At 52.0% G+C, this 25,380-nt stretch overlaps 5 long non-coding RNA genes across 9 annotated transcripts; 2 read left to right on the top strand and 3 right to left on the bottom strand.

Annotated features, from left to right (window-relative positions):
* Window positions 1-197: 197 nt before the first annotated feature.
* On the top strand, window positions 198-2,906 carry LOC136006891 (uncharacterized). Of its 2 annotated transcripts, none has more exons than XR_010609306.1 (4): window positions 198-303; window positions 776-869; window positions 1,374-1,559; window positions 1,633-2,906. It is a non-coding gene; the product is annotated as an uncharacterized LOC136006891 (long non-coding RNA). The 2 variants fall into 2 exon arrangements; XR_010609305.1 differs by lacking the exon at window positions 198-303 and adding an exon at window positions 419-469.
* A 541-nt stretch (window positions 2,907-3,447) lies between these two features.
* LOC136006893 (uncharacterized) lies at window positions 3,448-6,156 on the top strand. Of its 2 annotated transcripts, none has more exons than XR_010609310.1 (4): window positions 3,448-3,553; window positions 4,026-4,119; window positions 4,624-4,809; window positions 4,883-6,156. It is a non-coding gene; the product is annotated as an uncharacterized LOC136006893 (long non-coding RNA). The 2 variants fall into 2 exon arrangements; XR_010609309.1 differs by lacking the exon at window positions 3,448-3,553 and adding an exon at window positions 3,669-3,719.
* Window positions 6,157-8,570: 2,414 nt separating this feature from the next.
* Window positions 8,571-11,277, bottom strand: LOC136006897 (uncharacterized). 2 transcript variants are annotated; one of them, XR_010609316.1, is made up of 4 exons: window positions 11,174-11,277; window positions 10,608-10,701; window positions 9,918-10,103; window positions 8,571-9,844 (listed from the first exon to the last, which is right to left on the bottom strand). It is a non-coding gene; the product is annotated as an uncharacterized LOC136006897 (long non-coding RNA). The 2 variants fall into 2 exon arrangements; XR_010609315.1 differs by lacking the exon at window positions 11,174-11,277 and adding an exon at window positions 11,008-11,058.
* A 519-nt stretch (window positions 11,278-11,796) lies between these two features.
* On the bottom strand, window positions 11,797-14,496 carry LOC136006896 (uncharacterized). The gene is made up of 4 exons (XR_010609314.1): window positions 14,400-14,496; window positions 13,834-13,927; window positions 13,144-13,329; window positions 11,797-13,070 (listed from the first exon to the last, which is right to left on the bottom strand). It is a non-coding gene; the product is annotated as an uncharacterized LOC136006896 (long non-coding RNA).
* Window positions 14,497-15,847: 1,351 nt separating this feature from the next.
* LOC136006895 (uncharacterized) lies at window positions 15,848-17,733 on the bottom strand. 2 transcript variants are annotated; one of them, XR_010609313.1, is made up of 4 exons: window positions 17,625-17,733; window positions 17,059-17,152; window positions 16,369-16,554; window positions 15,848-16,295 (listed from the first exon to the last, which is right to left on the bottom strand). It is a non-coding gene; the product is annotated as an uncharacterized LOC136006895 (long non-coding RNA). The 2 variants fall into 2 exon arrangements; XR_010609312.1 differs by lacking the exon at window positions 17,625-17,733 and adding an exon at window positions 17,459-17,509.
* Between the last annotated feature and the right edge of the window lie 7,647 nt (window positions 17,734-25,380).

The following is a 25,380-nucleotide window of genomic DNA, read 5'->3' as shown; positions in this document are numbered from 1 at the left end:
TCTAGTGCCAGGCCTCTTAGTGCAGCCCTAATTAAGGTGGGCAGTGCAGCCCTAAGTAAGGTGAGCACTGCAGCCCTAAGTAAGGTGGGCACTGCAGCCCTAAGTATGGAAGGAACTGCAGCCCTAAGGAGGCCCATCACTGCAGCGCTAAGTAAGGTGGGCACTGCAGCCCTAAGTATGGTGGGCACTGCAGCCCTAGGAAAATCAAAGCCAAGGAGCACCCGTGGAGGAAACGGTGAGAAGTTTCAGAACAGGCAGAACACTCACCAAACAACCAGGGAGCAGCCACAGAACCAGAGCCAGGTAATACAAAGACCCAGCTGTGGCTTATCAGGGTGCTTTTATCCCAGGTGGTGGTTTGCTACTCACCTGCCCCAGCCCATTGAGGGAGGAGCTGTGGGTGGGGCTTGTGGTATATGAGGCACAGCCTTTCCTCAGGGTGCTCATTTGTGGTTCAGCTTTCATCTGGGTAAGTTCTCTGGTGTTAGCTCTGGTTTTCTGGCCTTAGAGCTTTGTGGTTTGTTTCAGGTGGGTTTTTTGGGGTTGGGTTTGAAATGGTCTTGTTTCAGTAAAGACCTTCAGGTCATGTTAGGGCTTACTAGTGTATGCATTAGTAAGTACCTTTATGTAGAGGTTTTTTTAGGTGTTATATTTATAAGCAGTGGTGGTGAGGCAAGAAGAACCCCACAGCTGCTCTCAGGGGGAGGAGTCAAGGCAAAGGTAATTTTGCTTGATGTCCTGGTTAACTGTATATCGTTCCCGTTCTCTTTTGCAGATGAAGGAAAGGTATATGGCTAGAGAAGGAATGTACTGGTGAGCCAAAAAGGGTTTGTCTCAAGTGTGGCTTTGGACCTCTGCCATTGTAAAAAGTGAGTTAAAAGAAGGGGTCCGGAGAGGGGCAGGAAGGAGTCGTAAGGTCGGTGGGGGAGTGAGCCTGTTAAAGAGGCGGTGTCTTTGGGTAGGTAAAGGGAGCAGGTTATTATTCAGTTTGAGCTTTTATCGCTTTGTAAGTCTAAAGCACAGCTGGGGGTTGTGCCGCAGAGTCTCAAGTTCAGTAGTCTCTCGGGACATAGCTCCAGGTTGTTTTTACAGCTCTGTTCTTTCAATGTATATTTTCCCAGAGCTGACTCTGTCCAGCCATCTTGACAGTTAAAGTGAGAGGCCATTAACCGGCTGAAGCAGCAGCTCAGTGCAAAATAGTTTTTAGTATTTAAGCATTTTTTTATTTGCATTTTTCTGGCGATTTGCAGGCAGGACAGAGCAGGTGGAAACGTCAAAGGGTGACGTAACTCAGCTGCGGGAGGGCTTAGCATGGAGAAGGCCGACATTTCAAGCACTGTGTCGGCACACATCCGTTTCTATTTATTTTTCAGGTTTTACATCGGAATCGGGAGAGGTGAAGCCGCACAGTTAGAGGGGATGTACGAAGCTAAGAGGATTTTACACCAGGCTGGCGATTGACACCATAGCCCAATACGATGGAGGGGTTCATGGTCTTTCCTGCAGCTGCTGTGCAGTCGCCTTTGGAGTCGGATGAGTACTTGCAGGGAGTCGGGGAGGTAAAGAGAATGACTGCAGGGTCAGTCTGGACTGCAGGACCAGAGCGACAGTCACTCGTCTCTACTCTCTTAGGTCTTGCAAGGGAGGGGATCCCCGGAGCACCTTTTGGAAACTTTTTCGGGACCGTGACATGGGAGCTCCAAACCATGAAGCTCGCTTGAGACCCACGCCACTATGGAACCTGAATAGATAGACTCCTTTTTGGAGCTGGAGGGCAGGAGATGAGGTCAGGATGGCAGGAAAGGGCTTGAAAGGTAGCACGGAGGAGAGGGAAAGGGAGGGTGTTTCATCACAACAATTACAGTTTCAGAGTCGGGTTCACAGCCGGACCGTCACAGCAGTTTCGGCGGTTGGTGTTGGAATCGCACAGTTACGTCAGACTTTGTTCTGGGGCTCTGCGGGAGCCTCACTGTCTCTGTCCAATCGACCCACTGGCGATCGAGACAGACGGAGCATTCCATCTTGGGAGTGGTCTTCCACGAGAGACTTTGTCTTTTTGGTGTCACAGAGTCTATGGTGTTCTCTTTGCATGTGTGTGTATATGTGTTTGCTTAGGAAATGTTGTGACCATGGCATGTAGTTGTGGGAGGTGGCAGGGAGCTGGAGGGCGATGCATTCGGTGTAAGCTTAGTGCTTTACTTGTGTGTGGGGAGTGTGTTGTAGACTGAAAGAGTTCTTTTTGGATTTTTAGGGAAAAAAAAAAAAACAAACCAGCCGGGGGAGGGGTTTTTTCCTCCCCCGGCTGGGTTTTTTTTCTTGGGTCCCGGCCGGTCAGAGAGGCGATGTTCATCGCCTATGTTCAGGCGCAGGCCGGTGCGGGACGGGATTTTCTCAGGCAGGGCATTTTCAGTGTTCTTAGGAACATAGTTCCTGAGGAGTTCTGAAGTCAGGTTGGGGCTGTTGTCATTCATTAGGGACGAAATTCTGAGTGTTGGTGTGGCAGTCTAAACTAAATGCAAGGTCGATGTTAATGGGATTGGTTGTAGAATGGTAGTGTGGGTTTTAGAGTGTTGCTATTAGTATTAGAAAGCTGGTGTCAGTATGAGAATTTTGGTGTCGGTATTAGAATGCGGTCTTAGTCTCAGAAGGCCGGTCTTAGTCTTAGAATGGAGAAATTAGTCTCAAAAGGTGAACTTAGAGTACCAGTGTTAGTCTCAGAATGGTGAACATAGTCTTGAATGCTGGTTTACTCTCAGCATGGTGAACTTAGTCTCTGAATGGTGAAGTTACTTTCCTAATGCTGGTCTTAGTCTCTGAAAGGGGAACTTAGTTTCAGAGTCCTGAACATAGTGTCTGAGTGGAGAACCGTCTCTCAGAAAGATGGTCTTGGTTTCTGAATAGAAAAATTACTTTCTGAATGATGGTCTTAGTGAATAGAGAAGCTAGTGTTTCAAAGGAGAACTCTGACTGGACAACATAGTCTGAATGGAGAACTTAATGTTTCAATGGAGAAGTTGGTTTTTTGAGTGGAGAACTTGCCCTTGGACTGGAGATCTTAGGGCTCCACTGCAGATCTTGGGGCTGCAGGGTGGGGCCTCCTCGGGGCTGCAGTGCTGGGCATCCTTAGAGCTGCAGTGCAGGGCCTACTTAGGGCTGCCTTGCCCGCCTTTCTTAGGGCTGCCTTGCCCGCCTTTCTTAGGGCTGCCTTGCCCGCCTTTCTTAGGGCTGCCTTGCCCGCCTTTCTTAGGGCTGCCTTGCCCGCCTTTCTTAGGGCTCTAGTGCCAGGCCTCTTAGTGCAGCCCTAATTAAGGTGGGCAGTGCAGCCCTAAGTAAGGTGGGCACTGCAGCCCTAAGTATGGAAGGAACTGCAGCCCTAAGGAGGCCCATCACTGCAGCGCTAAGTAAGGTGGGCACTGCAGCCCTAAGTATGGTGGGCACTGCAGCCCTAGGAAAATCAAAGCCAAGGAGCACCCGTGGAGGAAACGGTGAGAAGTTTCAGAACAGGCAGAACACTCACCAAACAACCAGGGAGCAGCCACAGAACCAGAGCCAGGTAATACAAAGACCCAGCTGTGGCTTATCAGGGTGCTTTTATCCCAGGTGGTGGTTTGCTACTCACCTGCCCCAGCCCATTGAGGGAGGAGCTGTGGGTGGGGCTTGTGGTATATGAGGCACAGCCTTTCCTCAGGGTGCTCATTTGTGGTTCAGCTTTCATCTGGGTAAGTTCTCTGGTGTTAGCTCTGGTTTTCTGGCCTTAGAGCTTTGTGGTTTGTTTCAGGTGGGTTTTTTGGGGTTGGGTTTGAAATGGTCTTGTTTCAGTAAAGACCTTCAGGTCATGTTAGGGCTTACTAGTGTATGCATTAGTAAGTACCTTTATGTAGAGGTTTTTTTAGGTGTTATATTTATAAGCAGTGGTGGTGAGGCAAGAAGAACCCCACAGCTGCTCTCAGGGGGAGGAGTCAAGGCAAAGGTAATTTTGCTTGATGTCCTGGTTAACTGTATATCGTTCCCGTTCTCTTTTGCAGATGAAGGAAAGGTATATGGCTAGAGAAGGAATGTACTGGTGAGCCAAAAAGGGTTTGTCTCAAGTGTGGCTTTGGACCTCTGCCATTGTAAAAAGTGAGTTAAAAGAAGGGGTCCGGAGAGGGGCAGGAAGGAGTCGTAAGGTCGGTGGGGGAGTGAGCCTGTTAAAGAGGCGGTGTCTTTGGGTAGGTAAAGGGAGCAGGTTATTATTCAGTTTGAGCTTTTATCGCTTTGTAAGTCTAAAGCACAGCTGGGGGTTGTGCCGCAGAGTCTCAAGTTCAGTAGTCTCTCGGGACATAGCTCCAGGTTGTTTTTACAGCTCTGTTCTTTCAATGTATATTTTCCCAGAGCTGACTCTGTCCAGCCATCTTGACAGTTAAAGTGAGAGGCCATTAACCGGCTGAAGCAGCAGCTCAGTGCAAAATAGTTTTTAGTATTTAAGCATTTTTTTATTTGCATTTTTCTGGCGATTTGCAGGCAGGACAGAGCAGGTGGAAACGTCAAAGGGTGACGTAACTCAGCTGCGGGAGGGCTTAGCATGGAGAAGGCCGACATTTCAAGCACTGTGTCGGCACACATCCGTTTCTATTTATTTTTCAGGTTTTACATCGGAATCGGGAGAGGTGAAGCCGCACAGTTAGAGGGGATGTACGAAGCTAAGAGGATTTTACACCAGGCTGGCGATTGACACCATAGCCCAATACGATGGAGGGGTTCATGGTCTTTCCTGCAGCTGCTGTGCAGTCGCCTTTGGAGTCGGATGAGTACTTGCAGGGAGTCGGGGAGGTAAAGAGAATGACTGCAGGGTCAGTCTGGACTGCAGGACCAGAGCGACAGTCACTCGTCTCTACTCTCTTAGGTCTTGCAAGGGAGGGGATCCCCGGAGCACCTTTTGGAAACTTTTTCGGGACCGTGACATGGGAGCTCCAAACCATGAAGCTCGCTTGAGACCCACGCCACTATGGAACCTGAATAGATAGACTCCTTTTTGGAGCTGGAGGGCAGGAGATGAGGTCAGGATGGCAGGAAAGGGCTTGAAAGGTAGCACGGAGGAGAGGGAAAGGGAGGGTGTTTCATCACAACAATTACAGTTTCAGAGTCGGGTTCACAGCCGGACCGTCACAGCAGTTTCGGCGGTTGGTGTTGGAATCGCACAGTTACGTCAGACTTTGTTCTGGGGCTCTGCGGGAGCCTCACTGTCTCTGTCCAATCGACCCACTGGCGATCGAGACAGACGGAGCATTCCATCTTGGGAGTGGTCTTCCACGAGAGACTTTGTCTTTTTGGTGTCACAGAGTCTATGGTGTTCTCTTTGCATGTGTGTGTATATGTGTTTGCTTAGGAAATGTTGTGACCATGGCATGTAGTTGTGGGAGGTGGCAGGGAGCTGGAGGGCGATGCATTCGGTGTAAGCTTAGTGCTTTACTTGTGTGTGGGGAGTGTGTTGTAGACTGAAAGAGTTCTTTTTGGATTTTTAGGGAAAAAAAAAAAAACAAACCAGCCGGGGGAGGGGTTTTTTCCTCCCCCGGCTGGGTTTTTTTTCTTGGGTCCCGGCCGGTCAGAGAGGCGATGTTCATCGCCTATGTTCAGGCGCAGGCCGGTGCGGGACGGGATTTTCTCAGGCAGGGCATTTTCAGTGTTCTTAGGAACATAGTTCCTGAGGAGTTCTGAAGTCAGGTTGGGGCTGTTGTCATTCATTAGGGACGAAATTCTGAGTGTTGGTGTGGCAGTCTAAACTAAATGCAAGGTCGATGTTAATGGGATTGGTTGTAGAATGGTAGTGTGGGTTTTAGAGTGTTGCTATTAGTATTAGAAAGCTGGTGTCAGTATGAGAATTTTGGTGTCGGTATTAGAATGCGGTCTTAGTCTCAGAAGGCCGGTCTTAGTCTTAGAATGGAGAAATTAGTCTCAAAAGGTGAACTTAGAGTACCAGTGTTAGTCTCAGAATGGTGAACATAGTCTTGAATGCTGGTTTACTCTCAGCATGGTGAACTTAGTCTCTGAATGGTGAAGTTACTTTCCTAATGCTGGTCTTAGTCTCTGAAAGGGGAACTTAGTTTCAGAGTCCTGAACATAGTGTCTGAGTGGAGAACCGTCTCTCAGAAAGATGGTCTTGGTTTCTGAATAGAAAAATTACTTTCTGAATGATGGTCTTAGTGAATAGAGAAGCTAGTGTTTCAAAGGAGAACTCTGACTGGACAACATAGTCTGAATGGAGAACTTAATGTTTCAATGGAGAAGTTGGTTTTTTGAGTGGAGAACTTGCCCTTGGACTGGAGATCTTAGGGCTCCACTGCAGATCTTGGGGCTGCAGGGTGGGGCCTCCTCGGGGCTGCAGTGCTGGGCATCCTTAGAGCTGCAGTGCAGGGCCTACTTAGGGCTGCCTTGCCCGCCTTTCTTAGGGCTCTAGTGCCAGGCCTCTTAGTGCAGCCCTAAGTAAGGTGGGCACTGCAGCCCTAAGTAAGGTGGGCACTGCAGCCCTAAGGAAGTTGGGCACTGCAGCCCTAAGGAAGCCCGGCAATGCAGCTCTAATTAAGGTGAGCACTGCAGCCCTAAGTAAGGTGGGCACTGCAGCCCTAAGTAGGTAGGGCACTGCAGCCCTCAGAAAGTTGGGCGCTGCAGCCTTAAGAAAGTTGGGCACTGCAGCCCTAAGTATGGTAGGCACTGCAGCCCAAGGGAGCCCCATCACCACAGCCCTAAGAAAGGTGGACACTGCAGCCTTAAGAAAGGTGGACACTGCAGCCTTAAGAAAGGTGGACACTGCAGCCTTAAGAAAGGTGGGCACTGCAGCCTTAAGAAAGGTGGACACTGCAGCCTTAAGAAAGGTGGGCACTGCAGCCTTAAGAAAGGTGGGCACCGCAGCCCTAAGGAAGCCCGGCACTGAAGCCCTAAGGAAGCCCAGCACTGAAGCCCTAAAGAAGTTGGCCACTGAAGCCCTTAGTAAAGTTTGGCAATACAGCCGTAAGTAAGGTGGGCACTGCAGCTCTAAGTAGGTTGGACACTGGAGCCTTACGTAAGGTAGGCACTGTAGCTCTAAGGATGCCGGGCACTGCAGCCCTAAGGAGGCCCGGCGCTGCAGCCCGAAGTAAGGCAGGCACTGCAGCCGTAAGTAGGATGGGCACTGCAGCCCTAAGGAGGCCTGGCACTGCAGCAGTGAGGAGGACCGGCACTGCAGCCCTAAGGAAGGTGGGCACTGCAGCCCTAAGGAAGGTGGGCACTGCAGCCCTAAGGAAGGTGGGCACTGCAGCCCTAAGGAAGCCCGGCACTGCAGGCCTAAGAAAGGTGGGCACTGCAGCATTAATTAAGGTGGGCACTGTAGCCCTAAGTAAGGTGGGCACGGCAGCCCTAAGTAAGGTGGGCACGGCAGTCCTGAAGAGGCCTGGCACTGTAGCCCTAAGGAGGCCCAACACTGCATCCCTAAGCAAGGTAGGCACTGCACCCTAAAGTAAGGCAGGCACTGCAACCCTAAGTAAGTTGGGCGCTGCAGCACTAAATAAGTTGGGCACTGCAGCCCTAAGAAAGGTGGGCACTGCAGCCCTAAGTAGGTTGGGCCCAGCAGCCCTAAGTAAGGTGGACATTGTAGCACTAAGGATGCTGGGCACTGCAGTGCCCAACTTACTTAGGGCTGCAGTGCCCACCTTACTTACGGCTGTATTGCCAAACTTTACTAAGGGCTTCAGTGGCCAACTTCTTTAGGGCTTCAGTGCTGGGCTTCCTTAGGGCTTCAGTGCCGGGCTTCCTTAGGGCTGCGGTGCCCACCTTTCTTAAGGCTGCAGTGCCCACCTTTCTTAAGGCTGCAGTGCCCACCTTTCTTAAGGCTGCAGTGTCCACCTTTCTTAAGGCTGCAGTGCCCACCTTTCTTAAGGCTGCAGTGTCCACCTTTCTTAAGGCTGCAGTGTCCACCTTTCTTAAGGCTGCAGTGTCCACCTTTCTTAGGGCTGTGGTGATGGGGCTCCCTTGGGCTGCAGTGCCTACCATACTTAGGGCTGCAGTGCCCAACTTTCTTAAGGCTGCAGCGCCCAACTTTCTGAGGGCTGCAGTGCCCTACCTACTTAGGGCTGCAGTGCCCACCTTACTTAGGGCTGCAGTGCTCACCTTAATTAGAGCTGCATTGCCGGGCTTCCTTAGGGCTGCAGTGCCCACCTTACTTAGGGCTGCAGTGCTCACCTTACTTAGGGCTGCACTGCCCACCTTAATTAGGGCTGCACTAAGAGGCCTGGCACTAGAGCCCTAAGAAAGGCGGGCAAGGCAGCCCTAAGAAAGGCGGGCAAGGCAGCCCTAAGAAAGGCGGGCAAGGCAGCCCTAAGTAGGCCCTGCACTGCAGCTCTAAGGATGCCCAGCACTGCAGCCCCGAGGAGGCCCCACCCTGCAGCCTCAAGATCTGCAGTGGAGCCCTAAGATCTCCAGTCCAAGGGCAAGTTCTCCACTCAAAAAACCAACTTATCCATTGAAACATTAAGTTCTCCATTCAGACTATGTTGTCCAGTCAGAGTTCTCCTTTGAAACACTAGCTTCTCTATTCACTAAGACCATCATTCAGAAAGTAATTTTTCTATTCAGAAACCAAGACCATCTTTCTGAGAGACGGTTCTCCACTCAGACACTATGTTCAGGACTCTGAAACTAAGTTCCCCTTTCAGAGACTAAGACCAGCATTAGGAAAGTAACTTCACCATTCAGAGACTAAGTTCACCATGCTGAGAGTAAACCAGCATTCAAGACTATGTTCACCATTCTGAGACTAACACTGGTACTCTAAGTTCACCTTTTGAGACTAATTTCTCCATTCTAAGACTAAGACCGGCCTTCTGAGACTAAGACCGCATTCTAATACCGACACCAAAATTCTCATACTGACACCAGCTTTCTAATACTAATAGCAACACTCTAAAACCCACACTACCATTCTACAACCAATCCCATTAACATCGACCTTGCATTTAGTTTAGACTGCCACACCAACACTCAGAATTTCGTCCCTAATGAATGACAACAGCCCCAACCTGACTTCAGAACTCCTCAGGAACTATGTTCCTAAGAACACTGAAAATGCCCTGCCTGAGAAAATCCCGTCCCGCACCGGCCTGCGCCTGAACATAGGCGATGAACATCGCCTCTCTGACCGGCCGGGACCCAAGAAAAAAAACCCAGCCGGGGGAGGAAAAAACCCCTCCCCCGGCTGGTTTGTTTTTTTTTTTTTCCCTAAAAATCCAAAAAGAACTCTTTCAGTCTACAACACACTCCCCACACACAAGTAAAGCACTAAGCTTACACCGAATGCATCGCCCTCCAGCTCCCTGCCACCTCCCACAACTACATGCCATGGTCACAACATTTCCTAAGCAAACACATATACACACACATGCAAAGAGAACACCATAGACTCTGTGACACCAAAAAGACAAAGTCTCTCGTGGAAGACCACTCCCAAGATGGAATGCTCCGTCTGTCTCGATCGCCAGTGGGTCGATTGGACAGAGACAGTGAGGCTCCCGCAGAGCCCCAGAACAAAGTCTGACGTAACTGTGCGATTCCAACACCAACCGCCGAAACTGCTGTGACGGTCCGGCTGTGAACCCGACTCTGAAACTGTAATTGTTGTGATGAAACACCCTCCCTTTCCCTCTCCTCCGTGCTACCTTTCAAGCCCTTTCCTGCCATCCTGACCTCATCTCCTGCCCTCCAGCTCCAAAAAGGAGTCTATCTATTCAGGTTCCATAGTGGCGTGGGTCTCAAGCGAGCTTCATGGTTTGGAGCTCCCATGTCACGGTCCCGAAAAAGTTTCCAAAAGGTGCTCCGGGGATCCCCTCCCTTGCAAGACCTAAGAGAGTAGAGACGAGTGACTGTCGCTCTGGTCCTGCAGTCCAGACTGACCCTGCAGTCATTCTCTTTACCTCCCCGACTCCCTGCAAGTACTCATCCGACTCCAAAGGCGACTGCACAGCAGCTGCAGGAAAGACCATGAACCCCTCCATCGTATTGGGCTATGGTGTCAATCGCCAGCCTGGTGTAAAATCCTCTTAGCTTCGTACATCCCCTCTAACTGTGCGGCTTCACCTCTCCCGATTCCGATGTAAAACCTGAAAAATAAATAGAAACGGATGTGTGCCGACACAGTGCTTGAAATGTCGGCCTTCTCCATGCTAAGCCCTCCCGCAGCTGAGTTACGTCACCCTTTGACGTTTCCACCTGCTCTGTCCTGCCTGCAAATCGCCAGAAAAATGCAAATAAAAAAATGCTTAAATACTAAAAACTATTTTGCACTGAGCTGCTGCTTCAGCCGGTTAATGGCCTCTCACTTTAACTGTCAAGATGGCTGGACAGAGTCAGCTCTGGGAAAATATACATTGAAAGAACAGAGCTGTAAAAACAACCTGGAGCTATGTCCCGAGAGACTACTGAACTTGAGACTCTGCGGCACGACCCCCAGCTGTGCTTTAGACTTACAAAGCGATAAAAGCTCAAACTGAATAATAACCTGCTCCCTTTACCTACCCAAAGACACCGCCTCTTTAACAGGCTCACTCCACCACCGACCTTACGACTCCTTCCTGCCCCTCTCCGGACCCCTTCTTTTAACTCACTTTTTACAATGGCAGAGGTCCAAAGCCACACTTGAGACAAACCCTTTTTGGCTCACCAGTACATTCCTTCTCTAGCCATATACCTTTCCTTCATCTGCAAAAGAGAACGGGAACGATATACAGTTAACCAGGACATCAAGCAAAATTACCTTTGCCTTGACTCCTCCCCCTGAGAGCAGCTGTGGGGTTCTTCTTGCCTCACCACCACTGCTTATAAATATAACACCTAAAAAAACCTCTACATAAAGGTACTTACTAATGCATACACTAGTAAGCCCTAACATGACCTGAAGGTCTTTACTGAAACAAGACCATTTCAAACCCAACCCCAAAAAACCCACCTGAAACAAACCACAAAGCTCTAAGGCCAGAAAACCAGAGCTAACACCAGAGAACTTACCCAGATGAAAGCTGAACCACAAATGAGCACCCTGAGGAAAGGCTGTGCCTCATATACCACAAGCCCCACCCACAGCTCCTCCCTCAATGGGCTGGGGCAGGTGAGTAGCAAACCACCACCTGGGATAAAAGCACCCTGATAAGCCACAGCTGGGTCTTTGTATTACCTGGCTCTGGTTCTGTGGCTGCTCCCTGGTTGTTTGGTGAGTGTTCTGCCTGTTCTGAAACTTCTCACCGTTTCCTCCACGGGTGCTCCTTGGCTTTGATTTTCCTAGGGCTGCAGTGCCCACCATACTTAGGGCTGCAGTGCCCACCTTACTTAGCGCTGCAGTGATGGGCCTCCTTAGGGCTGCAGTTCCTTCCATACTTAGGGCTGCAGTGCCCAGCTTACTTAGGGCTGCACTGCCCACCTTAATTAGGGCTGCACTAAGAGGCCTGGCACTAGAGCCCTAAGAAAGGCGGGCAAGACAGCCCTAAGAAAGGCGGGCAAGACAGCCCTAAGAAAGGCGGGCAAGACAGCCCTAAGAAAGGCGGGCAAGGCAGCCCTAAGTAGGCCCTGCACTGCAGCTCTAAGGATGCCCAGCACTGCAGCCCCGAGGAGGCCCCACCCTGCAGCCTCAAGATCTGCAGTGGAGCCCTAAGATCTCCAGTCCAAGGGCAAGTTCTCCACTCAAAAAACCAACTTATCCATTGAAACATTAAGTTCTCCATTCAGACTATGTTGTCCAGTCAGAGTTCTCCTTTGAAACACTAGCTTCTCTATTCACTAAGACCATCATTCAGAAAGTAATTTTTCTATTCAGAAACCAAGACCATCTTTCTGAGAGACGGTTCTCCACTCAGACACTATGTTCAGGACTCTGAAACTAAGTTCCCCTTTCAGAGACTAAGACCAGCATTAGGAAAGTAACTTCACCATTCAGAGACTAAGTTCACCATGCTGAGAGTAAACCAGCATTCAAGACTATGTTCACCATTCTGAGACTAACACTGGTACTCTAAGTTCACCTTTTGAGACTAATTTCTCCATTCTAAGACTAAGACCGGCCTTCTGAGACTAAGACCGCATTCTAATACCGACACCAAAATTCTCATACTGACACCAGCTTTCTAATACTAATAGCAACACTCTAAAACCCACACTACCATTCTACAACCAATCCCATTAACATCGACCTTGCATTTAGTTTAGACTGCCACACCAACACTCAGAATTTCGTCCCTAATGAATGACAACAGCCCCAACCTGACTTCAGAACTCCTCAGGAACTATGTTCCTAAGAACACTGAAAATGCCCTGCCTGAGAAAATCCCGTCCCGCACCGGCCTGCGCCTGAACATAGGCGATGAACATCGCCTCTCTGACCGGCCGGGACCCAAGAAAAAAAACCCAGCCGGGGGAGGAAAAAACCCCTCCCCCGGCTGGTTTGTTTTTTTTTTTTTCCCTAAAAATCCAAAAAGAACTCTTTCAGTCTACAACACACTCCCCACACACAAGTAAAGCACTAAGCTTACACCGAATGCATCGCCCTCCAGCTCCCTGCCACCTCCCACAACTACATGCCATGGTCACAACATTTCCTAAGCAAACACATATACACACACATGCAAAGAGAACACCATAGACTCTGTGACACCAAAAAGACAAAGTCTCTCGTGGAAGACCACTCCCAAGATGGAATGCTCCGTCTGTCTCGATCGCCAGTGGGTCGATTGGACAGAGACAGTGAGGCTCCCGCAGAGCCCCAGAACAAAGTCTGACGTAACTGTGCGATTCCAACACCAACCGCCGAAACTGCTGTGACGGTCCGGCTGTGAACCCGACTCTGAAACTGTAATTGTTGTGATGAAACACCCTCCCTTTCCCTCTCCTCCGTGCTACCTTTCAAGCCCTTTCCTGCCATCCTGACCTCATCTCCTGCCCTCCAGCTCCAAAAAGGAGTCTATCTATTCAGGTTCCATAGTGGCGTGGGTCTCAAGCGAGCTTCATGGTTTGGAGCTCCCATGTCACGGTCCCGAAAAAGTTTCCAAAAGGTGCTCCGGGGATCCCCTCCCTTGCAAGACCTAAGAGAGTAGAGACGAGTGACTGTCGCTCTGGTCCTGCAGTCCAGACTGACCCTGCAGTCATTCTCTTTACCTCCCCGACTCCCTGCAAGTACTCATCCGACTCCAAAGGCGACTGCACAGCAGCTGCAGGAAAGACCATGAACCCCTCCATCGTATTGGGCTATGGTGTCAATCGCCAGCCTGGTGTAAAATCCTCTTAGCTTCGTACATCCCCTCTAACTGTGCGGCTTCACCTCTCCCGATTCCGATGTAAAACCTGAAAAATAAATAGAAACGGATGTGTGCCGACACAGTGCTTGAAATGTCGGCCTTCTCCATGCTAAGCCCTCCCGCAGCTGAGTTACGTCACCCTTTGACGTTTCCACCTGCTCTGTCCTGCCTGCAAATCGCCAGAAAAATGCAAATAAAAAAATGCTTAAATACTAAAAACTATTTTGCACTGAGCTGCTGCTTCAGCCGGTTAATGGCCTCTCACTTTAACTGTCAAGATGGCTGGACAGAGTCAGCTCTGGGAAAATATACATTGAAAGAACAGAGCTGTAAAAACAACCTGGAGCTATGTCCCGAGAGACTACTGAACTTGAGACTCTGCGGCACGACCCCCAGCTGTGCTTTAGACTTACAAAGCGATAAAAGCTCAAACTGAATAATAACCTGCTCCCTTTACCTACCCAAAGACACCGCCTCTTTAACAGGCTCACTCCACCACCGACCTTACGACTCCTTCCTGCCCCTCTCCGGACCCCTTCTTTTAACTCACTTTTTACAATGGCAGAGGTCCAAAGCCACACTTGAGACAAACCCTTTTTGGCTCACCAGTACATTCCTTCTCTAGCCATATACCTTTCCTTCATCTGCAAAAGAGAACGGGAACGATACACAGTTAACCAGGACATCAAGCAAAATTACCTTTGCCTTGACTCCTCCCCCTGAGAGCAGCTGTGGGGTTCTTCTTGCCTCACCACCACTGCTTATAAATATAACACCTAAAAAAACCTCTACATAAAGGTACTTACTAATGCATACACTAGTAAGCCCTAACATGACCTGAAGGTCTTTACTGAAACAAGACCATTTCAAACCCACCCCCAAAAAACCCACCTGAAACAAACCACAAAGCTCTAAGGCCAGAAAACCAGAGCTAACACCAGAGAACTTACCCAGATGAAAACTGAACCACAAATGAGCACCCTGAGGAAAGGCTGTGCCTCATATACCACAAGCCCCACCCACAGCTCCTCCCTCAATGGGCTGGGGCAGGTGAGTAGCAAACCACCACCTGGGATAAAAGCACCCTGATAAGCCACAGCTGGGTCTTTGTATTACCTGGCTCTGGTTCTGTGGCTGCTCCCTGGTTGTTTGGTGAGTGTCCTGCCTGTTCTGTAACTTCTCACCGTTTCCTCCACGGGTGCTCCTTGGCTTTGATTTTCCTAGGGCTGCAGTGCCCACCATACTTAGGGCTGCAGTGCCCACCTTACTTAGCGCTGCAGTGATGGGCCTCCTTAGGGCTGCAGTTCCTTCCATACTTAGGGCTGCAGTGCCCACCTTACTTAGGGCTGCAGTGCTCACCTTACTTAGGGCTGCACTGCCCACCTTAATTAGGGCTGCACTAAGAGGCCTGGCACTAGAGCCCTAAGAAAGGCGGGCAAGGCAGCCCTAAGAAAGGCGGGCAAGGCAGCCCTAAGAAAGGCGGGCAAGGCAGCCCTAAGTAGGCCCTGCACTGCAGCTCTAAGGATGCCCAGCACTGCAGCCCCGAGGAGGCCCCACCCTGCAGCCCCAAGATCTGCAGTGGAGCCCTAAGATCTCCAGTCCAAGGGCAAGTTCTCCACTCAAAAAACCAACTTCTCCATTGAAACATTAAGTTCTCCATTCAGACTATGTTGTCCAGTCAGAGTTCTCCTTTGAAACACTAGCTTCTCTATTCACTAAGACCATCATTCAGAAAGTAATTTTTCTATTCAGAAACCAAGACCATCTTTCTGAGAGACGGTTCTCCACTCAGACACTATGTTCAGGACTCTGAAACTAAGTTCCCCTTTCAGAGACTAAGACCAGCATTAGGAAAGTAACTTCACCATTCAGAGACTAAGTTCACCATGCTGAGAGTAAACCAGCATTCAAGACTATGTTCACCATTCTGAGACTAACACTGGTACTCTAAGTTCACCTTTTGAGACTAATTTCTCCATTCTAAGACTAAGACCGGCCTTCTGAGACTAAGACCGCATTCTAATACCGACACCAAAATTCTCATACTGACACCAGCTTTCTAATACTAATAGCAACACTCTAAAACCCACACTACCATTCTACAACTAATCCCATTAACATTGACCTTGCATTTAGTTTAGACTGCCACACCAACACTCAGAATTTCGTCCCTAATGAATGACAACAGCCCCAACCTGACTTCAGAACTCCTCAGGAACTATGTTCCTAAGAACACTGAAAATGCCCTGCCTGAGAAAATCCCGTCCCGCACCGGCCTGCGCCTGAACATAGGCGATGAACATCGCCTCTCTGACCGGCCGGGACCCAAGAAAAAAAACCCAGCCGGGGGAGGAAAAAACCCCTCCCCCGGCTGGTTTGTTTTTTTTTTTTCCCTAAAAATCCAAAAAGAACTCTTTCAGTCTACAACACACTCCCCACACACAAGTAAAGCACTAAGCTTACACCGAATGCATCGCCCTCCAGCTCCCTGCCACCTCCCACAACTACATGCCATGGTCACAACATTTCCTAAGCAAACACATATACACACACATGCAAAGAGAACACCATAGACTCTGTGACACCAAAAAGACAAAGTCTCTCGTGGAAGACCACTCCCAAGATGGAATGCTCCGTCTGTCTCGATCGCCAGTGGGTCGATTGGACAGAGACAGTGAGGCTCCCGCAGAGCCCCAGAACAAAGTCTGACGTAACTGTGCGATTCCAACACCAACCGCCGAAACTGCTGTGACGGTCCGGCTGTGAACCCGACTCTGAAACTGTAATTGTTGTGATGAAACACCCTCCCTTTCCCTCTCCTCCGTGCTACCTTTCAAGCCCTTTCCTGCCATCCTGACCTCATCTCCTGCCCTCCAGCTCCAAAAAGGAGTCTATCTATTCAGGTTCCATAGTGGCGTGGGTCTCAAGCGAGCTTCATGGTTTGGAGCTCCCATGTCACGGTCCCGAAAAAGTTTCCAAAAGGTGCTCCGGGGATCCCCTCCCTTGCAAGACCTAAGAGAGTAGAGACGAGTGACTGTCGCTCTGGTCCTGCAGTCCAGACTGACCCTGCAGTCATTCTCTTTACCTCCCCGACTCCCTGCAAGTACTCATCCGACTCCAAAGGCGACTGCACAGCAGCTGCAGGAAAGACCATGAACCCCTCCATCGTATTGGGCTATGGTGTCAATCGCCAGCCTGGTGTAAAATCCTCTTAGCTTCGTACATCCCCTCTAACTGTGCGGCTTCACCTCTCCCGATTCCGATGTAAAACCTGAAAAATAAATAGAAACGGATGTGTGCCGACACAGTGCTTGAAATGTCGGCCTTCTCCATGCTAAGCCCTCCCGCAGCTGAGTTACGTCACCCTTTGACGTTTCCACCTGCTCTGTCCTGCCTGCAAATCGCCAGAAAAATGCAAATAAAAAAATGCTTAAATACTAAAAACTATTTTGCACTGAGCTGCTGCTTCAGCCGGTTAATGGCCTCTCACTTTAACTGTCAAGATGGCTGGACAGAGTCAGCTCTGGGAAAATATACATTGAAAGAACAGAGCTGTAAAAACAACCTGGAGCTATGTCCCGAGAGACTACTGAACTTGAGACTCTGCGGCACAACCCCCAGCTGTGCTTTAGACTTACAAAGCGATAAAAGCTCAAACTGAATAATAACCTGCTCCCTTTACCTACCCAAAGACACCGCCTCTTTAACAGGCTCACTCCACCACCGACCTTACGACTCCTTCCTGCCCCTCTCCGGACCCCTTCTTTTAACTCACTTTTTACAATGGCAGAGGTCCAAAGCCACACTTGAGACAAACCCTTTTTGGCTCACCAGTACATTCCTTCTCTAGCCATATACCTTTCCTTCATCTGCAAAAGAGAACGGGAACGATACACAGTTAACCAGGACATCAAGCAAAATTACCTTTGCCTTGACTCCTCCCCCTGAGAGCAGCTGTGGGGTTCTTCTTGCCTCACCACCACTGCTTATAAATATAACACCTAAAAAAACCTCTACATAAAGGTACTTACTAATGCATACACTAGTAAGCCCTAACATGACCTGAAGGTCTTTACTGAAACAAGACCATTTCAAACCCACCCCCAAAAAACCCACCTGAAACAAACCACAAAGCTCTAAGGCCAGAAAACCAGAGCTAACACCAGAGAACTTACCCAGATGAAAGCTGAACCACAAATGAGCACCCTGAGGAAAGGCTGTGCCTCATATACCACAAGCCCCACCCACAGCTCCTCCCTCAATGGGCTGGGGCAGGTGAGTAGCAAACCACCACCTGGGATAAAAGCACCCTGATAAGCCACAGCTGGGTCTTTGTATTACCTGGCTCTGGTTCTGTGGCTGCTCCCTGGTTGTTTGGTGAGTGTCCTGCCTGTTCTGTAACTTCTCACCGTTTCCTCCACGGGTGCTCCTTGGCTTTGATTTTCCTAGGGCTGCAGTGCCCACCATACTTAGGGCTGCAGTGCCCACCTTACTTAGCGCTGCAGTGATGGGCCTCCTTAGGGCTGCAGTTCCTTCCATACTTAGGGCTGCAGTGCCCACCTTACTTAGGGCTGCAGTGCTCACCTTACTTAGGGCTGCACTGCCCACCTTAATTAGGGCTGCAGTACCCAACTTCCTTATGGCTGCAGTGCCCAAATCATTTAGGGCTGCAATGCCCAACTTACTTGGGGCTGCAGTGCCCACCTTACTTAGGGCTGCAGTGCCGGGCCTCCTTAGCGCTGCAGTGCCGGGCTTCCTAAGGGCTGCAGTGCTGGCCTCCTTAAAGCTGCAGTGCCCAACTTACTTAGGGCTGCAGTTCTCACCTTACTTACGGATGCACTGCCCACCTTACTTTGGGCCGCAGAACCGAGCCTCCTTAGGGCTGCAGTGCCCATCTTACTAAGGGCTGCAGTGCCAAACTTCGCTATGGCTGCAGTGCCGGTCCTCCTTAGCACTGCAGTGCCTGGCCTCTTTAGGCCTTGAGTGCCCAACCTACTTAGGGCTGCAGTCGCCAACTTACTTAGGGCTGCAGTGCCAAACTTTACTTAGGGCTGCAGTGCCCAACTTACCTAAGGCTGCAGTGCCCACCTTACTTAGGGCTGCAGTGCCCACCTTACTTAGGGCTGCAGTGCCCACCTTTCTTAAGGCTGCAGTGTTTACCTTTCTTAGGGCTCCTCCTTCTTAGGCACTGCTGTGCCGGGCCTCCTTAGGGCTGCATTGTCCAGCCTACTTCGGGCTGCCGTGCCCACCTTACTTAGGGCTGCAGTGCCCACCTTACTTAGGGCTGCAGTGCCCACCATACTTAGGGCTGCGGTGCCCACCATACTTAGGGCTGCAGTGCCCACCTTACTTAGCGCTGCAGTGATGGGCCTCTGTAGGGCTGCTATTCCTTTCATACTTAGGGCTGCAGTGCCCACCTTACGTAGGGCTGCAGTGCTCACCTTACTTAGGGCTGCACTGCCCACCTTAGTGCTACAGTGCCCAACATACTTAGTGCTGCAGTACAGGCCTCCTTAGGCCTGCAGTGCCGGCCCTTCTTAGGGTTCCTGTCCCGGGGCCTCCTTAGAGCTGCAGTACCCAACTTCCTTATGGCTGCAGTGCCCAAATCATTTAGGGCTGCAATGCCCAACTTACTTAGGGCTGCAGTGCCCACCATACTTAGGGCTGCAGTGCCCACCATACTTAGGGCTGCTGTGCCCACCTTACTTAGCGCTGCAGTGATGGGCCTCCTTAGGGCTGCAGTTCCTTCCATACTTAGGGCTGCAGTGCCCACCTTACTTAGGGCTGCAGTGCCCAACTTTCTTAGGGTTCCAGTGCCGGGCCTCCTTAGGGCTGCAGTGCCTACCATACTTAGGGATGCACTGCCCAACATTTGTAATGCTGCAGTGCCCGCCTAGCTTTGGGCTGCAGTGCCTAGACTTCTTAGGGCTTCAGTGCCACCTTACTTAATGTTGCAGTGCCCACCTAGCTTTGGGCTGCAGTGCCAGGACTTCTTAGGGCTGCAGTGCCAACCTTACTTAGGGCTGCAGTGCCCACCTTACGAAGGACTGCAGTGCACAACTTCTTTAGGGCTGCAGTGCTGGTCGTCCTTAGTGCTGCAGTGCCGGGCTTCCTTGGGGCTGCAGTGCCGGTTCTCCTTAGGGCTGCAGTGTCCACCTTATTTGGGGCTGCACTGTCCACCTCACTTCGGGCTACAGTGCCTGGCCTCCTTAGGGCTGCACTGCCCACGTTGGTGCTACAGTGCCCAACATACTTAGTGCTGCAGTACAGGCCTCCTTAGGCCTGCAGTGCCGGGCCTTCTTAGGGTTCCTGTCCCGGGGCCTCCTTAGAGCTGCAGTACCCAACTTCCTTATGGCTGCAGTGCCCAAATCATTTAGGGCTGCAGTGCCCAACTCACTTAGGGCTGCAGTGCCCACCATACTTAGGGCTGCAGTGCCCACCATACTTAGGGCTGCAGTGCCCACCATCCTTAGGGCTGCGGTTCCCACCATACTTAGGGCTGCAGTGCCCTCCTTATTTAGGGCTACAGTGCCCAACTTCTTTAGGGCTGCAGTGCCAGGCCTCCTTAGGGCTGCAGTGCCGAGCCTCCTTAAGGCTGCAGTGCCCCCCTTACTTAGGGCTGCAGTGCCCCCCTTACTTAGGGCTGCAGTGCACAACTTACTTAGGGCTGCAGTGCCCACCTTACTTAGGACTGCAGTGCCCACCTTTCTTAAAGCTGCAGTGTCCACCTTTCTTAGGGCTCCACCTTCTTAGTCACTGCAGTGCCGGGCCTCCTTAGGGCTGCATTGTCCAGCCTACTTAGGGCTGCGGTGCCCACCTTACTTAGGGCTGCAGTGCCCACCTTACTTCGGGCTGCAGTGCCCAACCTACTTTGGGCTGCAGTGCCCTCCTTATTTAGGGCTGCAGTGCCCAACTTCTTTAGGGCTGCAGTGCCAGGCCTCCTTAGGGCTGCAGTGCCGGGCCTCCTTAAGGCTGCAGTGCCCCCCTTACTTAGGGCTGCAGTGCCCACCATACTTAGGGCTGCGGTGCCCACCATACTTAGGGCTGCAGTGCCCACCTTACTTAGCGCTGCAGTGATGTGCCTCCGTAGGGCTGCTGTTGCTTCCATACTTAGGGCTGCAGTGCCCACCTTACTTAGGTCTGCAGTGCCCACCATACTTAGGGCTGCAGTGCCCACCTTTCTTAGGGCTGCAGTGCCCACCTTACTTAGGGCTGCAGTGCTCACCTTACTTAGGGCTGCACTGCCCACCTTAATTAGGGCTGCAGTACCCAACTTCCTTATGGTTGCAGTGCCCAAATCATTGAGGGCTGCAGTGCCCACCTTACTTAGGGCTTCAGTGCCGGGCCTCCTTAGCGCTGCAGTGCCGGGCCTCCTTAGCGCTGCAGTGCCGGGCTTCCTTAGGGCTGCAGTGCTGGGCCTCCTTAGGGCTTCAGTGTCCAACTTAGTTAGGGTTGCAGTGCCTACCTTGCTTAGGGCTGCAGTGCTCACCTTACTTAGGGCTGCAGTGCCCACCATACTTAGGGCTGCAGTGCCCACCATACTTAGGGCTGCGGTGCCCACCATACTTAGGGCTGCAGTGCCCACCTTACTTAGCGCTGCAGTGATGGGCCTCCGTAGGGCTGCTGTTGCTTCCATACTTAGGGCTGCAGTGCCCACCATACTTAGGGCTGCAGTGCCCACCATACTTAGGGCTGCAGTGCCCACCTTACTTAGGGCTGCAGTGCTCACCTTACTTAGGGCTGCACTGCCCACCTTAATTAGGGCTGCAGTACCCAACTTCCTTATGGCTGCAGTGCCCAAATCATTGAGGGCTGCAATGCCCAACTTACTTAGGGCTGCAGTGCCCGCCTTACTTAGGGGTGCAGTGCTGGGCCTCCTTAGCGCTGCAGTGCCGGGCTTCCTTAGGGCTGCAGTGCTGGGCCTCCTTAGGGTGCCAGTGCCCAACTTTACTTAGGGCTGCAGTGCCCACCATACGTGGGGCTGCAGTGTCCACCTGACTTAGGGCTGCAGTGCCGGGCTTCCTTAGGGCTGCAGTGCCTGGCCTCCTTAAAGCTGCAGTGCCCAACTTACTTAGGGCTGCAGTGCTCACCTTACTTAGGGATGCACTGCCCACCTTACTTTGGGCCGCAGAACCGAGCCTCATTAGGGCTGCAGTGCCCACCTTACTAAGGGCTGCAGTGCCCAACTTCGCTATGGCTGCAGTGCCGGTCCTCCTTAGCACTGCAGTGCCTGGCCTCTTTAGGGCTTGAGTGCCCAACCTACTTAGGGCTGCAGTCCCCAACTTACTTAGGGCTGCAGTGCCAAACTTTACTTAGGGCTGCAGTGCCCAACTTCTTTAGGGCTGCAGTGCTGGGCCTCCTTAGGGCTGCACTGGCAGGTCTCCTTAGGGCTGCATTACTGGGCTTCCTTAGGGCTGCAGTGCCCACCTTACTTAGGGCTGCAGTGCTCACCTTACTTAGGGCTGCAGTGCTCACCTTACTTAGGGCTGCAGTGCCCACCTTACTTAGTGCTACAGTGCCCAACATACTTAGTGCTGCAGTACGGGCCTCCTTAGGCCTGCAGTGCCGGACCTTCTTAGGGTTCCTGTCCCGGGGCCTCCTTAGAGCTGCAGTGTTCACCTTACTTAGGGCTGCAGTGCCCAACTTACTTAGGGCTGCAGTGCAGGGCCTCCTTAGGGCTGCAGTGCCCACCTTACTTAGGGCTGCAGTGCCCAACTTTCTTAGGGCTCCAGTGCCGGGCCTCCTTAGGGCTGCAGTGCCTACCATACTTAGGGATGCACTGCCCAACATTCGTAATGCTGCACTGCCCGCCTAGCTTTGGGCTGCAGTGCCTAGATTACTTAGGGCTTCAGTGCCACTTTACTTAATGTTGCAGTGCCCACCTAGCTTTGGGCTGCAGTGCCAGGACTTCTTAGGGCTGCAGTGCCAACCTTACTTAGGGCTGCAGTGCCCACCTTACGAAGGACTGCTGTGCACAACTTCTTTAGGGCTGCAGTGCTGGTCGTCCTTAGTGCTGCAGTGCCGGGCTTCCTTAGGGCTGCAGTGCCGGTTCTCCTTAGGGCTGCAGTGTCCACCTTATTTGGGGCTGCACTGTCCACCTTATTTGGGGCTGCACTGTCCACCTCACTTCGGGCTACAGTGCCTGGCCTCCTTAGGGCTGCACTGCCCACGTTAGTGCTACAGTGCCCAACATACTTAGTGCTGCAGTACAGGCCTCCTTAGGCCTGCAGTGCCGGGCCTTCTTAGGGTTCCTGTCCCGGGGCCTCCTTAGAGCTGCAGTACCCAACTTCCTTATGGCTGCAGTGCCCAAATCATTTAGGGCTGCAGTGCCCACCATACTTAGGGCTGCAGTGCCCACCATCCTTAGGGCTGCGGTTCCCACCATACTTAGGGCTGCAGTGCCCTCCTTATTTAGGGCTGCAGTGCCCAACTTCTTTAGGGCTGCAGTGCCAGGCCTCCTTAGGGCTGCAGTGCCGGGCCTCCTTAAGGCTGCAGTGCCCCCCTTACTTAGGGCTGCAGTGCCCAACTTACCTAAGGCTGCAGTGCCCACCTTACTTAGGGCTGCAGTGCCCACCTTACTTAGGGCTGCAGTGCCCACCTTTCTTAAGGCTGCAGTGTCCACCTTTCTTAGGGCTCCACCTTCTTAGGCACTGCAGTGCCGGGCCTCCTTAGGGCTGCATTGTCCAGCCTACTTCGGGCTGCCGTGCCCACCTTACTTAGGGCTGCAGTGCCCACCATACTTAGGGCTGCAGTGCCCACCATACTTAGGGCTGCGGTGCCCGCCATACTTAGGGCTGCAGTGCCCACCTTACTTAGCGCTGCAATGATGGGCCTCTGTAGGGCTGCTATTCCTTTCATACTTAGGGCTGCAGTGCCCACCTTACGTAGGGCTGCAGTGCTCACCTTACTTAGTTCTGCACTGCCCACGTTAGTGCTACAGTGCCCAACATACTTAGTGCTGCAGTACAGGCCTCCTTAGGCCTGCAGTGCCGGGCCTTCTTAGGGTTCCTGTCCCGGGGCCTCCTTAGAGCTGCAGTACCCAACTTCCTTATGGCTGCAGTGCCCAAATCATTTAGGGCTGCAATGCCCAACTTACTTAGGGCTGCAGTGCCCACCATACTTAGGGCTGCAGTGCCCACCCTACTTAGGTCTGCAGTGCCCACCATACTTAGGGCTGCTGTGCCCACCTTACTTAGCGCTGCAGTGATGGGCCTCCTTAGGGCTGCAGTTCCTTCCATACTTAGGGCTGCAGTGCCCACCTTACTTAGGGCTGCAGTGCCCAACTTTCTTAGGGCTCCAGTGCCGGGCCTCCTTAGGGCTGCAGTGCCTACCATACATAGGGATGCACTGCCCAACATTTGTAATGCTGCAGTGCCCGCCTAGCTTTGGGCTGCAGTGCCTAGACTTCTTAGGGCTTCAGTGCCACCTTACTTAATGTTGCAGTGCCCACCTAGCTTTGGGCTGCAGTGCCAGGACTTCTTAGGGCTGCAGTGCCAACCTTACTTAGGGCTGCAGTGCCCACCTTACGAAGGACTGCAGTGCACAACTTCTTTAGGGCTGCAGTGCTGGTCGTCCTTAGTGCTGCAGTGCCGGGCTTCCTTAGGGCTGCAGTGCCGGTTCTCCTTAGGGCTGCAGTGTCCACCTTATTTGGGGCTGCACTGTCCACCTCACTTCGGGCTACAGTGCCTGGCCTCCTTAGGGCTGCACTGCCCACGTTAGTGCTACAGTGCCCAACATACTTAGTGCTGCAGTACAGGCCTCCTTAGGCCTGCAGTGCCGGGCCTTCTTAGGGTTCCTGTCCCGGGGCCTCCTTAGAGCTGCAGTACCCAACTTCCGTATGGCTGCAGTGCCCAAATCATTTAGGGCTGCAGTGCCCAACTCACATAGGGCTGCAGTGCCCACCATACTTAGGGCTGCAGTGCCCACCATCCTTAGGGCTGCGGTTCCCACCATACTTAGGGCTGCAGTGCCCTCCTTATTTAGGGCTACAGTGCCCAACTTCTTTAGGGCTGCAGTGCCAGGCCTCCTTAGGGCTGCAGTGCCGAGCCTCCTTAAGGCTGCAGTGCCCCCCTTACTTAGGGCTGCAGTGCCCCCCTTACTTAGGGCTGCAGTGCCCACCTTACTTAGGACTGCAGTGCCCACCTTTCTTAAAGCTGCAGTGTCCACCTTTCTTAGGGCTCCACCTTCTTAGTCACTGCAGTGCCGGGCCTCCTTAGGGCTGCATTGTCCAGCCTACTTAGGGCTGCAGTGCCCACCTTACTTCGGGCTGCAGTGCCCAACCTACTTTGGGCTGCAGTGCCCTCCTTATTTAGGGCTGCAGTGCCCAACTTCTTTAGGGCTGCAGTGCCAGGCCTCCTTAGGGCTGCAGTGCCGGGCCTCCTTAAGGCTGCAGTGCCCCCCTTACTTAGGGCTGCAGTGCCCACCATACTTAGGGCTGCGGTGCCCACCATACTTAGGGCTGCAGTGCCCACCTTACTTAGCGCTGCAGTGATGGGCCTCCGTAGGGCTGCTGTTGCTTCCATACTTAGGGCTGCAGTGCCCACCTTACTTAGGTCTGCAGTGCCCACCATACTTAGGGCTGCAGTGCCCACCTTTCTTAGGGCTGCAGTGCCCACCTTACTTAGGGCTGCAGTGCTCACCTTACTTAGGGCTGCACTGCCCACCTTAATTAGGGCTGCAGTACCCAACTTCCTTATGGCTGCAGTGCCCAAATCATTGAGGGCTGCAATGCCCAACTTACTTAGGGCTGCAGTGCCGGGCTTCCTTAGGGCTGAAGTGCCGGGCCTCCCTAGGGCTGCGCTGCCTACCATACTTAGGGCTGCAGTGCCCACCTTTCTTAGGGCTGCAGTGCCCACCTTTCTTAGTGCTGAAGTGCCCGCCTTGCTTAGGGCTGCAGTACACAACTTACTTATGGCTGCAGAGCCCAAATTTCTTAGGGCTGTAGTAGCCAACTTACTTATGGCTGCAGTGCCCACCTTGATTAGGGCTGCAGTGCCCAACTTTACGTTTGGCTGCATTGCTCACCTCATTTGGGGCTGCAGTGTACATCTCACCTCGGTCTGCAGTGCCTGGCCTCTTTAGGGCTGCAGTGCGTACC

This window comes from Lathamus discolor, unplaced genomic scaffold (genome assembly GCF_037157495.1).
Source record: "Lathamus discolor isolate bLatDis1 unplaced genomic scaffold, bLatDis1.hap1 Scaffold_78, whole genome shotgun sequence".
NCBI classification, from domain to species: Eukaryota; Metazoa; Chordata; class Aves; order Psittaciformes; family Psittacidae; genus Lathamus; species Lathamus discolor.
Note: the sequence above shows the minus strand (reverse complement) of the source record. Positions and strands in the feature narration are given on the sequence as shown.